The sequence below is a fragment of the Hyla sarda genome, chromosome 1 (assembly GCF_029499605.1).
Source record: "Hyla sarda isolate aHylSar1 chromosome 1, aHylSar1.hap1, whole genome shotgun sequence".
Lineage (NCBI taxonomy): Eukaryota > Metazoa > Chordata > Amphibia > Anura > Hylidae > Hyla > Hyla sarda.
The window spans coordinates 88,938,638-88,950,693 of NC_079189.1; positions in this window are offsets into that span (position 1 = coordinate 88,938,638).

The following is a 12,056-nucleotide window of genomic DNA, read 5'->3' on the forward strand; positions in this document are numbered from 1 at the left end:
CGCACAATGATTTTTTTTCCCATTTTACCGTAGATTTTTGGACACAATTACTGATGTCATTACAAAGTAGAATTGGTGGCGCAAAAAATAAGCCATCATGTGGATTTGTAGGTGCAAAATTGAAAGAGTTATGATTTTTTAAAGGCAAGGAGCAAAAACGAAAATGCAAAAACGGAAACCCCCCCCGGGGTTAAGAAAGGTAAACAAAGTCGGTCCGTACATTGAAAAAGGTGAATGGTACATAGAAATCAGACAAAATTGAAGGCAGTTTTAGGCAGATGGTCAGTCTGCAAAGGTTCAGGTTAGTCAGGTAATACTTAAAGTAACAGACTGTGAAGGTTGTCTGCAGACCAACAGAAATCAAGGCAATACGTGGTTAATTATTAAACTTGAAGTGCTTAAAACTTAACATTTAATAATTGTAATAATAAAAAAAGTTGCCAATAATACCATATAGGGAGTAATAAGTCCTCCCTCTGACTGCAGTCATCCACAATTTGTCTTATTCTCCGATAAGATCAGTGTGCAACATATAGAGTGCATCAATTTGATGTAAGGTTCACTACGATGCCCCTACATCCACCCAACACGTTTCTGTCGCCAAATGAGTGGCAACTTCCTTAGGGGAGAAACCATTAAGGGAATGTGAGCATAGTATCAGGGTTAGTGTACTATAATGATGGCCACCACCTTAATACCGTGCACTTATTCAGAGATAAGCAAAATACAATATCATAGAAATCCCCAGAACGTCATGTGAGTGACAGGTGTGCTGGTATAACACACATTACTCCCAGGATCAAGAGGTAAAATCTAACAGCAACAGTCAGACCCATTTGTTATGGGGGTGCTAATTTTCAGATAGCCAGTGGCCTGCAAAAATGAAAAAGGAAAATGACCTCAGAGGCACCGTGAAGACGATGATCCCCTAAAAAAATTCACTATATATATATATATATATATATATATATATATACGCTCCAGTTATCACCTGAAAATGGAGTAAAGCACAATAACATGACCTTTTGTATCAGCGGGATATACCACACGTGCTGCTAACTGCGTCCCCTGTTGAGAAGAAAAAAGGGGGAGTCATGGACCATGCAGTTAATGGACTGCATGATCTGCCGTAATGACGGCTACTCACAGCTTCTCTGGGGATATGTTGGCGTACTTCTCCTCACCGGTGTGGCAGTCGGGAGAAAGTGAAAAGACCGGCTGCTATATAAAGGCAAATTGCTGGGTGGCCTCTGACATCATCATTAAGCGCTTGTGCTGAATATACAACGCAGTGCTAATCATCGGCGTCCGGGCTGGAAAGACACTCCCCTCTTGCCACCAGAAGGGAGCATCTCGGCTGCCATGGTAACCAGGCAAGCTGAGGCAGTCCAGCGCCTGTTGATGTGCCGATGATAATGATGCAAATTACACGCAGTGTTTGCGTGGCTGATGTTAAGGTAATTAAACAGTCTGGTAGATCTGAAACAAATATTGGTGGCAATATGGAAACTGCGTCCAGGAAGGGAAGTGGGCACCAGGGCGCCGCGACCACATGGATAGCAGTTGGCCAAAATAATTATAAATGGGTAAATTCCTTGTCATCTAAGGTTTTGTTAAGGATAGTTAAAACCCCTACACCGTGCCCCATGCTATATGATATAGATCGAAGTGGGACACATATCAAATAATGAACAAAAACCATAGGGGGATCCTGAAGGGGCAGTATCTCTGCCTAAGGAGGATTTTCTCTACCATTCAAGAGAATAAAAAACAAGCAAAGGGGCCACAACATCGTTTCCAGGCCTGCGGTTACCCACAATACACACTGTGTCAGGCACATCAAAAGGCACTTAACACGGAAAGGAACAGGCTATTGATACCCCAGACCAAGGTTAATACACCCCACATTATTAGAGTCATTGGCACATTTGATAGGACTGCCCCCCATGTAAGATCACTCATCGAAAACACTGGCCCATCTTACTGATGGACGAAGACCTTAGAGATGCCATATCACGTATCGGAGGGTCGGAGTCTGGAGGACTGCCTTACACACAATCATTTGGGACCCATTAAAAGAGATCAAGGTACATAGCTTGACCGTCTGAAGCCACAGGGCAGTCACAGGTGTGGACGCTGTAAGGCCTACAACTTTATGATAACCACAAAATCGGTCACAAATGACCTTACATGCAAAACATATGAAATCTTGGATTTTATCAACTGTAATACTAAATCAGTTATTTATTTGGCCTGCTGTTACTGCCCTTCTTCTATGTGGGTAAAACTATTAGGGACCTAAAAAAGCGTGTCCTCGAACACCTGGGTGACATCCGACATAAAAGGGATATCCTCCTGGATAGGGCCCTCCTCCAAAAGGAGTGCCGCTGGATTTTTAATAGGGATAGCCTCGCTCCGCGGGGTTCAATTTTACATGAACAGTTCAATTTTACATGTTTTTTGGACTAGACTATTGTTACAGGACAGGTAGTCTGTCCTGGAGGTGCACCTAGGGTCTGTATGACGGGTGGACAGGTAGTACACGGAGGATCCTGGGATCCACTTAGGAGCTAACCTATACCCTTCGGATAGGATAGGGTATGATAGGTGAATAATATGCTAGGTTCCAGTATGGGACTGCACTTTTTAGTGCGGCCACCCCACCTACAGTAGCTATAGGGCCTAGCGAAGGGCATACCAGGACATAATAGGTCAGACCCATTGCCAGCCTATGCCCCATTGCCCCAACCTCCCACGATAGGTAGGTCAGGGAGACTGTCCCCTGAGTTGGGGCTGAGTGCACCCCTTTACTATTGTTTTTGTTCATTATTTTACATATGTCACACTTCGAACTATATCATATAACATGCAGCGCGGCGTAGGGGTTTTAACTATCCTTAACAAAACCTTAGATGACAGGGAATCTACCCATTTATAATTATTTTGGCCAACTACTATACGTGTGGTTTTTGCGGTGCCTGGGTGCCCGCTTCCCTTTGGGGTATTTCTGGAAGCAGTTTACCAGACTTTCATTACCTTTCATTACCTTAACATCAGGCATCCGCAAACACAGAGTGTAATTCGCATCATTATCATCGGCGCATTAACAGGCGCTGGACTGCCTCGGCTTGCCTGGTTACCATGGCAGCCAAGACGCTCCCTGCTGGTGGCGAGGGTGGAGTGTCTTTCCAGCCCGAATGCCGATGATTAACACCACATTGTATATTCAGTGCAAGCACTTACTGATAACGTCAGACGCCACCCGGCAATTTGCCTTTATATAGCAGCCGGTCTTTTCTCTCTCTCCCGACTGCCACTGCATGGTCCATGACTTCCCCTTTTTTCTTCTCAACAGGGGACGCAGTCATCAGCACTTGCCGTATATCCTGCTGATACAAAAGGTCATGTTATTGTGATTGACTCCATTTTTAGGTGTTGAACGGAGCGCATATATATATATATATATATATATATATATATATATATATATATAGTGATTTTTTTAGGGGATCATCAACTTCATGGTGCCACTGAGGTAATTTTCCTTTTTCTTTTTTACAGGTCATCGGCTATCTGAAAATTAGCACCCACATAACAGATGGGTCTGACAGTTGCTGTTAGATTTGCCTCTTGATCCTGGGAGTTATGTGTGTTATACCAGCACACCTGTCACTCACATGATGTTCTGGGGATTTCTATGATATTGTATTTTGCTTATCTCTGAATAAGTACACTGTATTAGGGTGGTGGCGGTCATTTTAGTACACTAACCCTGATACTATGCTCGCATTCCCTTATCGGTTTATCCCCTGAGGAAGTCGTCACTAATTTGGTGACAGAAACGTGTTGGGTGGTTGTAGGGGCATCATAGTGAGCCTTAGATCAAATTGATGCACTTTTTTGCACACTGTTGTACACTGATCTTATCGGAGAATAAAACTGCTGCATTTTGACAAATTGTGGATGTCAGTAGTCAGAGGGACGACTTATTACTCCCTACATGGTCTTAGTGGTGCTGATTGTGGCACACCCAACATTTATTGAGGATTATTTTATTATTACATTGATTAAACGTTAAGTTTTAAGCACTTCAAGTTTACTAATTCATCAGGTTAGTCAGGGTCAGCACCAGGAGAGAAGATACAGTAAAGATAGTTCAGGCAGAAATGGATTCAGAAAAGGCAGGCAAGGGTCATTCACTGAATAGCAGGATCAGAATTCACAAAACACCTTTGCAATGGATGAACCACTATGACATACAAGCAACAGAGAGTGGGCTGAGCAGCTTTAATTAGGAGATGCTAAGCCAAGATAGGTGGGGCGACAGATTTTAAGTGCAAACACAATTATTGGGAACAGAAAAAAACAGGTGTCTGCTCCTTATAGGACTGTAGGAGCATCCTTGGTGGAGGAATGAGCATGGTGGCAGCCAGGGATAAATTGAAGTACGGACAGAGACCCAACATTGGTCAGTGCTGGGATTGGTAGTGCACTAACAGTTGCTAACAGCCGGCCTTATAGGTATTGACTTCAAGATCAAGGAAAATAATGGAAATAAATAACAGGGCAGAATCCTTTGGGAATAATCCTTTTTGATCTTTGCTATTTGGGCCCATTTTGATCTTTCATATTGAGCTCCCTTTTTCTGTGTACACCATTGGTGAAAATTTGGGATAATCAATCAGGAAGACTGAGTTCATATGTGAGAGAAAAAATATTTAACAGCTGTTTTGAAGCATTTTTGGGCCATAACAGGACAAGTGCTCAATTTGTGTTATAGTGATTGTATCAATACATTCCAGTACAGTATGTGTATTCATTCCCTAGTGGTTTTGTCTATCTATCTATCTCTTTATCTATCTATCTTTCTGTTCATCTTTTACAAGTCATGCTATTTACTCAATTCCAATATAAGTGTTATACTACCAGCCATTGTGATAATACCAGTGATGCTCTTTAGAGATGAGCGAACTTACAGAAATTCCATTCGTCACGAACTTCTCGGCTCGGCAGTTGCTGACTTTAGCCTGTATAAATTAGTTCAGCTTTCAGGTGCTCCGGTGGGTTGGAGACCCTCTCCTAGGACTGTATCCACCTTTTCCAGCCCACCGGAGCACTTGAAAGCTGAACTAATTTATGCAGGCTAAAGTCAGCAACTGCATGGCCGAGAAGTTTGTGACGAATCAAATTACTGTAACTTCACTCATCTCTAATGCTCTTATTTCTCACATTCCACTCTCCTTTTTAATTTTTTTTTTATAAAATAAGGTAAAGTTAATTGAACTAAAACACACACATTAAATGCATTAGAGAATTCTAAAATATTCCTTTTTACTATACAAACCAAAACACCTTGATAAATCCAAAGCACATGAGAACATAAACTCTGAATGGCTCTAAGCACTAAATTCTAATATTACTTTATTGCAATATATTAATCGAAAAGTCCTGCACTGGTATATTCCAGTCAAATTTTACAGCAGTCATAAAGCATTGACAACTATTTGAAAAATGCCTTATCACTAAATGGTTGAGAGTGAGACTGTGTTTGCAAAGTAGAAAAAAAAGAACTTTTATAGTTTGTAGTAATATTAAATTATAAATGTTCTCATTTTAAGCTTCAATTACCTGAGAATATATTGTACAATTAAATGTGACTTTTTGCCCTTCAATGTAATTACTGTACCTAACACTGTAATATACTATTACTGGCGATCTCCCTGCCCTGTGAGGCCAAATATTCAATGCCTCTTTCCCATATTACAGAGTATAATTGCTTGTAGTTCAACACTAAGAAATGGAAACAGTAACATCATTCCTTCATCTCGAGAACCAAACAAGTAAAGTGCTAGTGAATTCAAACAGGGTATTTATTATAGAGAATATATAAGTAGCACAAATTGGATAATGCAGAACCTTCTAATTTTACCAGATGCAAAGTACTTGCCTCCAAAATTGAAATAAATGACTAAATTTTTACTACCCTTTGATAGGTTAAGTTGCTGTTTGCTGTATAACGAATCAATGTTATAGGTTCAAGGTAAAGGTCACGGGGCTCAGTGTACAAATGGTTTGCATGGAGGGTACAAGATAAATTTAGACTTGAGTTAAGATAATTACATTGAAGTAATTACAGTGTACATTCTCAGTCATTAACAAACATCTCCATCTTGACATAAAAATGAAATATTGAGTAAGATTTTAACCCAGTAAGAACTCAGCCCATTTTCACTTTAACCCCTTGGGGTCTCAGGGTTTTTCCGTTGTTGCACTTTCGTTTTTTCCTCCTCACCGTTTTTTCCTCCTCATCTTTAGTCTTTAGGTCCATATGATTAAAATGATTTTTTTGTCTTACTTCTGGAAAAAATCATAACGACATGCACAAAAATGAATACGTTTAAAAATATCCTCTTCTGACCCCTGTAACCTTTTTATTTTTCCGCATACAGTAATGTATGAGGGCTCATTTTATTGTGCCGTGATCTGAATTGGAACCAGTTTTTTGTTTTTATCGGAGTTTTCGATCGCTTTTTTATAAATTTTTAACTGGTATGAAAAGTGACCAAAAATAATGCTATTTTGGACTTTTGAATTTTTTTACGTGTACGCCATTGACCGTGCAGTTTAATTAACAATATCTTTTTATAGTTTGGACATTTACGCATGCGGTGATATCACATATGTTGATATTTATTTTTATTTACATGTTTTTTTTTAAGGGAAAAGGGAGGTGATTCAAACTTTTATTACGGAATGGGTTAAATCACATTTATTAACTCTCTGTTTACACTTTTTTGCAATGTTATAGCTCCATAGGGGGCTATAATATACAGGATATTGATTGCCAGCACTGTTCAATGCTATGCTATAGTGTTATTGGCAGTCGATTGCTCAAGCCTGAATCTCAGGCTTGGAGCAATCAATCGCCGATCAGACACACCGGAGGCAGGTAAGGAAGCCTCCACTTGCATCCTAGCTGATTGGGACCACCGCGGTTTCACCGCGGTGGTCCCGATCAGCCCGTATGAGCTGCCGGGAATGCTTTTTTTTACATTTTAGACGCGGCGATCAACTTTATTACATATTCTGGGGCTGTGGCGTGAAATTTAAAAACAATATGCCATTTTGCAAATTTTTAGGGCTTCCGTTTCTACACAGTGCACTTTTTGGTAAAAATTACACCTTATTTTTATTCTGTAGATCCATACAATTAAATGATACCCAATTTATGTAGGTTTTATTTTATTTTACTACTTTTAAAAAAGTTATAACTAAATACACCAAAATTAGTATGTTTAAAATTGTCAGCTTCTGAGCCCTATAACTTTTTTATTTTTCCATATGAGTGCTCTTTTTTTGAACCGTGGTCTGTAGTTTTTCTATCCTTACCATTTTTGTTTTGATGGGACTTTTTGATCGCATTGCATTAATATTTTTATGGTATATGAAGTGACCAAAAATGCACAATTTTGGACTTTGTTTTTTTTCTACGTGTACGTCACCGACCGTTCGGTTTAGATAACCTTATATTTTAATAGTTCGGACATTTACATACGCGACAGTATCACATATGATTATTTTTATTTTTTATTACATTATTTTATTTTAAAAAATGGGAAAGGGGGGGGTGATTCAAACTTTTATTAGGGGAGGGGTTTATTCCCATTAATTAACTTTTTCTTACTGTTACGCCTAGCGCTCCGGGTCCCCGCTCCTCCCCGGAGCGCTCACGGCGTCTCTCTCCCCGCAGCGCCCCGGTCGGTCCCGCTGACCGGGAGCGCTGCACTGTCATGGCCGTCGGGGATGCGATTCGCACAGCGGGACGCGCCCGCTCGCGAATCGCATCCCAGGTCACTTACCCGTCCCGGTCCCCTGCTGTCATGTGCTGGCGCGCGTGGCTCCGCTCTCTAGGGCGCGCGCGCGCCAGCTCTCTGAGACTTAAAGGGCCAGTGCACCAATGATTGGTGCCTGGCCCAATTAGCTTAATTGGCTCCCACCTGCTCCCAGACTATATCTGCTCACTGCCCCTGCACTCCCTTGCCGGATCTTGTTGCCTTGTGCCAGTGAAAGCGTTTAGTGTGTCCAAAGCCTGTGTTACCTGAACCCTTGCTATCCATCTTGACTACGAACCTTGCCGCCTGCCCCCGACCTTCTGCTACGTCTGACCTTGCCTCTGCCTAGTCCTTCTGTCCCACGCCTTCTCAGCAGTCAGCGAGGTAGAGCCGTTGCTAGTGGATACGACCTGGTTGCTACTGCCGCAGCAAGACCATCCCGCTTTGCGGCGGGCTCTGGTGAACACCAGTAGCCTCTTAGAACCGGTCCACTAGCACGGTCCACGCCAATCCCTCGCTGACACAGAGGATCCACTACCTGGAAGCCGAATCGTGACAGTAGATCCGGCCATGGATCCCGCTGAGGTGCCGCTGCCAAGTCTCGCTGACCTTACCACGGTGGTCGCTCAGCAATCGCAGCAAATTGCCCAACAAGGACAGCAGCTGTCGCAGTTGACCGCCACGTTACAGCAACTTCTGCCTCTGCTACAGCAGCAACCATCTCCTCCGCCAGCTCCTGCACCTCCTCCGCAGCGAGTGGCCGCTCCTAGCTTCCGCTTGTCCCTGCCGGACAAATTTGATGGGGACTCTAAACTCTGCCGTGGATTTTTGTCTCAGTGTTCCCTGCATATGGAGATGTTGTCGGACTTGTTTCCTACAGAACGGTCTAAGGTGGCGTTCGTAGTAAGCCTTCTTTCAGGAAAGGCCTTGTCTTGGGCCACACCGCTCTGGGACCGCAATGATCCTGCCACAGCCACAGTCCAGTCCTTCTTCGCTGAAGTCCGGAGTGTCTTCGAGGAGCCAGCCCGAGCTTCTTCTGCCGAGACTGCCCTGTTGAACCTGGTCCAGGGTAATTCTTCAGTGGGCGAGTACGCCATCCAATTTCGTACTCTTGCTTCCGAGTTATCATGGAATAACGAGGCTCTCTGCGCGACCTTTAAAAAAGGCCTATCCAGTCGCATCAAGGATGTGCTGGCCGCACGAGAGACTCCTGCCAACCTGCAAGAACTCATCCATTTGGCTACCCGCATTGACATGCGTTTTTCTGAGCGACACCAAGAGCTCCGCCAGGAAAAAGACTTAGATCTCTGGGCACCTCTCCCACAGTATCCGTTGCAATCTACGCCTGGGCCTCCCGCCCAGGAGGCCATGCAAGTGGATCGGTCTCGCCTGACCCAGGAAGAGAGGAATCGCCGTAGGGAAGAAAATCTCTGTCTTTACTGTGCCAGTAATGATTGGTGCCTGGCCCAATTAGCTTAATTGGCTCCCACCTGCTCCCAGACTATATCTGCTCACTGCCCCTGCACTCCCTTGCCGGATCTTGTTGCCTTGTGCCAGTGAAAGCGTTTAGTGTGTCCAAAGCCTGTGTTACCTGAACCCTTGCTATCCATCTTGACTACGAACCTTGCCGCCTGCCCCCGACCTTCTGCTACGTCTGACCTTGCCTCTGCCTAGTCCTTCTGTCCCACGCCTTCTCAGCAGTCAGCGAGGTAGAGCCGTTGCTAGTGGATACGACCTGGTTGCTACTGCCGCAGCAAGACCATCCCGCTTTGCGGCGGGCTCTGGTGAACACCAGTAGCCTCTTAGAACCGGTCCACTAGCACGGTCCACGCCAATCCCTCGCTGACACAGAGGATCCACTACCTGGAAGCCGAATCGTGACAGTAGATCCGGCCATGGATCCCGCTGAGGTGCCGCTGCCAAGTCTCGCTGACCTTACCACGGTGGTCGCTCAGCAATCGCAGCAAATTGCCCAACAAGGACAGCAGCTGTCGCAGTTGACCGCCACGTTACAGCAACTTCTGCCTCTGCTACAGCAGCAACCATCTCCTCCGCCAGCTCCTGCACCTCCTCCGCAGCGAGTGGCCGCTCCTAGCTTCCGCTTGTCCCTGCCGGACAAATTTGATGGGGACTCTAAACTCTGCCGTGGATTTTTGTCTCAGTGTTCCCTGCATATGGAGATGTTGTCGGACTTGTTTCCTACAGAACGGTCTAAGGTGGCGTTCGTAGTAAGCCTTCTTTCAGGAAAGGCCTTGTCTTGGGCCACACCGCTCTGGGACCGCAATGATCCTGCCACAGCCACAGTCCAGTCCTTCTTCGCTGAAGTCCGGAGTGTCTTCGAGGAGCCAGCCCGAGCTTCTTCTGCCGAGACTGCCCTGTTGAACCTGGTCCAGGGTAATTCTTCAGTGGGCGAGTACGCCATCCAATTTCGTACTCTTGCTTCCGAGTTATCATGGAATAACGAGGCTCTCTGCGCGACCTTTAAAAAAGGCCTATCCAGTCGCATCAAGGATGTGCTGGCCGCACGAGAGACTCCTGCCAACCTGCAAGAACTCATCCATTTGGCTACCCGCATTGACATGCGTTTTTCTGAGCGACACCAAGAGCTCCGCCAGGAAAAAGACTTAGATCTCTGGGCACCTCTCCCACAGTATCCGTTGCAATCTACGCCTGGGCCTCCCGCCCAGGAGGCCATGCAAGTGGATCGGTCTCGCCTGACCCAGGAAGAGAGGAATCGCCGTAGGGAAGAAAATCTCTGTCTTTACTGTGCCAGTACCGAGCATTTCTTGGTGGATTGCCCTATCCGTCCTCCACGTCTGGGAAACGCACGCACGCACCCAGCTCACGTGGGTGTGGCGTCTCTTGGTTCTAAGTCTGCTTCTCCACGTCTCACGGTGCCCGTGCGGATTTCTCCTTCAGCCAACTCCTCCCTCTCAGCCGTGGCCTGCTTGGACTCTGGTGCCTCTGGGAATTTTATTTTGGAGTCGTTTGTGAATAAATTCAGCATCCCGGTGACCCGTCTCGTCAAGCCGCTCTACATTTCCGCGGTCAACGGAGTCAGATTGGATTGCACCGTGCGTTACCGCACAGAACCCCTCCTGATGTCTATTGGACCCCACCACGAAAGGATTGAGTTATTTGTCCTTCCCAACTGTACCTCTGAGGTCCTCCTCGGTCTGCCATGGCTCCGGCTTCATTCTCCCACCCTTGACTGGACCACCGGGGAGATCAAGAACTGGGACTCTGCTTGCCACAAGAGATGCCTCTCCCCCCCTCCCAGTCCCGTCAGGCAAGCCTCAGTGCCTCCTCATGGCCCCCGTCCTGGTGTCACACTGCCCCGTGCCAGGCTTCGCCCTCTGCCCTCCCTCCCCATTCCCACTCCTGCTGTGCTGCCTGCCGTTGAGGAAACCCTCCATTCTTTCCCGGTGTCCTCATCCCAGGGGAGGCAGTTACCGGACAAAGAAAAGGGGAGACCTAAGGGGGGGGGTACTGTTACGCCTAGCGATCCGGGTCCCCGCTCCTCCCCGGAGCGCTCACGGCGTCTCTCTCCCCGCAGCGCCCCGGTCGGTCCCGCTGACCGGGAGCGCTGCACTGTCATGGCCGTCGGGGATGCGATTCGCACAGCGGGACGCGCCCGCTCGCGAATCGCATCCCAGGTCACTTACCCGTCCCGGTCCCCTGCTGTCATGTGCTGGCGCGCGCGGCTCCGCTCTCTAGGGCGCGCGCGCGCCAGCTCTCTGAGACTTAAAGGGCCAGTGCACCAATGATTGGGGCCTGGCCCAATTAGCTTAATTGGCTCCCACCTGCTCCCAGACTATATCTGCTCACTGCCCCTGCACTCCCTTGCCGGATCTTGTTGCCTTGTGCCAGTGAAAGCGTTTAGTGTGTCCAAAGCCTGTGTTACCTGAACCCTTGCTATCCATCTTGACTACGAACCTTGCCGCCTGCCCCCGACCTTCTGCTACGTCTGACCTTGCCTCTGCCTAGTCCTTCTGTCCCACGCCTTCTCAGCAGTCAGCGAGGTAGAGCCGTTGCTAGTGGATACGACCTGGTTGCTACTGCCGCAGCAAGACCATCCCGCTTTGCGGCGGGCTCTGGTGAACACCAGTAGCCTCTTAGAACCGGTCCACTAGCACGGTCCACGCCAATCCCTCGCTGACACAGAGGATCCACTACTTGGAAGCCGAATCGTGACACTTACACTTTTAACTTTTTTTTTTTTAG